The 3,059-nt window shown below is 36.1% G+C and overlaps 1 long non-coding RNA gene across 1 annotated transcript; it reads left to right on the plus strand.

Moving 5' to 3' along the window:
• Window positions 1–431: 431 nt before the first annotated feature.
• Window positions 432–1,278, plus strand: LOC145801608 (uncharacterized). The gene is made up of 3 exons (XR_014343234.1): window positions 432–863; window positions 970–1,070; window positions 1,173–1,278. It is a non-coding gene; the product is annotated as an uncharacterized LOC145801608 (long non-coding RNA).
• The last annotated feature ends 1,781 nt before the right edge of the window (window positions 1,279–3,059 follow it).

The following is a 3,059-nucleotide window of genomic DNA, read 5'->3' on the forward strand; positions in this document are numbered from 1 at the left end:
TTTTTTTTTAAATGAAGCAACAACTCATACTAGTTGAGTTCATTAACTTTGTTTGTAATTTGTGACTTGCTTCCCTTTTGTGGCAGGGCGAAAAAGGTCAACTCGTGTACGAGGACGTACATTAGGCAAAGGAGTGCAAAAAAGAATAGTTAAGAAAAAAGGAGAGAAATTACATGTGTATGTCAATCGTGTGTTGAACGCAATCACAAGAGGGAATGCAACCCCAGCGAAAAATGAGTTGGGATTGCAAATTAGACAGTTGTGCCCTCTTCAGAGCGTGAAGTCATGGAGAAAAATCAATCAAAGTACCAAAGATGCGGTCATCCAAGCGGTGCTAGTATGAGATTCATCTTGGTTAAATTATTATGTTATTTGTAATTGCTTAAATTAATTGATGAACTAATTGTCTTATTATGTTTGTATGACAAGTTTGTTATCGGCGATGATTTTGATAATGATGAACAAGCTCAACAAATCCTCAATAGGAAGGCATATTTGCTATACAAGGATTGGAGGTACAATCTAAAGCAAGAGTTCGTCGAACTTGAGGAAAAGGGTGTTGATGACCCCTATAGTCATCCGCCTAGTGGAGTGAGCTTGGACGATTGGAAATATCTTATTGATGTTGCTTGGAAAGACGAATCTCACTTGGTAACAAATTAATTAGAAACCCCATTCTTGAAATTCATTTATGTGAATATAAATAAAAATTCTTTACTAATTATATTTTTTTTTGTAATTTTGTTTTTTGTTTTTTTTTTTCTTGTTAGAAATGCTCTAAAGCTGGTAAAGCAAATAGGGGTATGCTCCCCTACAATCATACAAGTGGATCGCGATCATTTCTTATAGCAATGTCGCTTATGGTGAGAAGTAGTTATTTGTTTAGTAATGTAATGGATGATTGATTATTCTTCATTTTGAATATTACTATGTACTACTTCATCAATGGTATTTTTTCAAACCTAATAGGCAAATGAGGATGGAGAAATAGATTTCCCTGAATTTATAAGAAATCACACAAGTCCAAGAAGACGGGAGACTGGATTGACCCCAAATGTGGTGAGCTACATGTGAGTATTGAATGTTGAAACTAATTTAGTTGCAGACATATTAGTAAAGTTGTTTTCAATTCCTTCAACCATCTTGACTTTATTGTTTTTTTGCCATGACAGGATGATATGGTGAATCTACAAGTCGTAGCCACCGATGCGGGGTTGCCATTGACCCATGAAGAACTATCAAGGTAAGTGCTCGGGGAAAAAAGAAATTACTTGCGTGGATGTGGGGTAGGCCCACAACCCTCATCAACAGCTTCCAGTGCGGCACGAGCACGTGATAAACATATGGAGTCAATGAGAGCGAAACTGGAGGTTCTTCATGAGGAGCATCAAAGAGATTGTGAGGTGTTGCTGAAGGAGAAAGAGGAGCGGCAAAGAGATCATGAGGAGTTGGTCAAGGAGAAAAAGGAGCGACAAAGAGATCATGAGGAGTTGGTCAAGGAGAAAGAGGAGCGACAAAGAGATAAGGAGGAAATTATGAGGGAAAGAGAGGAGCTGATGAAAGAAATTGAGGAAGGAAAAAAAGCACGTGAGGCACAACAAGTACAACTCAATCATTTGAACGACATGGTGTCACGGCTGACAACCCTCTTGCAGGGTTCAGATGGTCATGCTACTATTTGGTAAACATAATTTTATTGATAAGCTAATACAAGTTCTACAAAAATATGGAAAATATTGGCATAGAATTGTTTTCTAAAGTTGTTATGCAAATTTTTTTTTGTTATGTGCTTGGAACAGGTTATGAGGCATATTGTGAGTAGACTTTACAGCAGACGAACCGTAATCTGATTTCCATAAGGTAACCACTGCTTCCAAAATTGCTTCCAAAATTGTCCAATTAATCAAATACATAAATGCATTAAAAAAAATTAAAAGGACACATGCAAATCAAATAATTTGTATTGAACATATTGAACCATTCCAAAGTGGCTCACATTTGGAAGGCATTCAGTACCTCAGAAACAGCCCTCGAAAAACTCCCTTCTGTCTGGATCAACTTAAGCTTTCCTACAGTAATGTATGGGTCAACAGTAGGTATAACCTCAGGATATTGAACTGCAGGAATAAAATACTTCTTCTCTGGCTGAGACATCAAGGCAGACAAGTGTACAATCCAAAAGTAAACCCAGCACAAACCAAGAATTGTTAATTTAATGTCAAACAAATCAATCTTATCAAGAACATGTGTATAAAATTTCAAATGTGCGTATATGGATCCAAGTAAGTTTTGACAAAATTATTAATAAATAATGATATTAATAATAGATAAAAATATTAATAATAGATAAAGGTCAAAAGGTTTATAAGGTGGGACGTTATTAGCATGCGTACGTTGGGGGTTGCCGTGACAAACGCATATATAAGCTTATAAATATATATTAAAGCTTATATATTACAGCTTATAAATATATATGTTATATAAGTATCTCTATATATTTAGTTTCATGAATAAAATATATATGTGTACACTTTAGACTAAACTTGACTTGGGGCTCATGCATGCCTTGGAGGCAAATTTGCCTTAAACTGTGTGGATACCAATACAGATAAATGGAGGGGCAAATATTGTCCTATGGAAAGTGACCTAGTCCACACCTTGAGAGAGAACCAAGATGAAGGCTTTCTTATGAATAAAAATTATTGGTTGTTGACTGCTCAGGAATTGTAGTTACCGTGATGACCTAGAAAGTGGAAGGTTTGTTGATCATTATGGAGATTTAGATGTTAGATTTTAAGTGCGAGAAACAAATCTTGGAAATGTGAAATATACAACTTACTGGGTAATAAATACACTCTTGAAATTGTATGATGCTGCGAAACACATGGCCTATATACACCTAGAGTTGGGAGAAAACCAAGTACTTATAGAAAAACCAAAAGTAATCCTAGATTTGGAAGAAAACCCAATCCTTATTGAAATCCGAAAAACTGTGTTCGCGCAGTCCGCTTGAGCGACCAAAATCCCGCTCAAGCGTCTTCAGCAAAATATGCGCGTGA

This window comes from Camellia sinensis, chromosome 10 (assembly GCF_055761805.1).
Source record: "Camellia sinensis isolate YWXY chromosome 10, ASM5576180v1, whole genome shotgun sequence".
Lineage (NCBI taxonomy): Eukaryota > Viridiplantae > Streptophyta > Magnoliopsida > Ericales > Theaceae > Camellia > Camellia sinensis.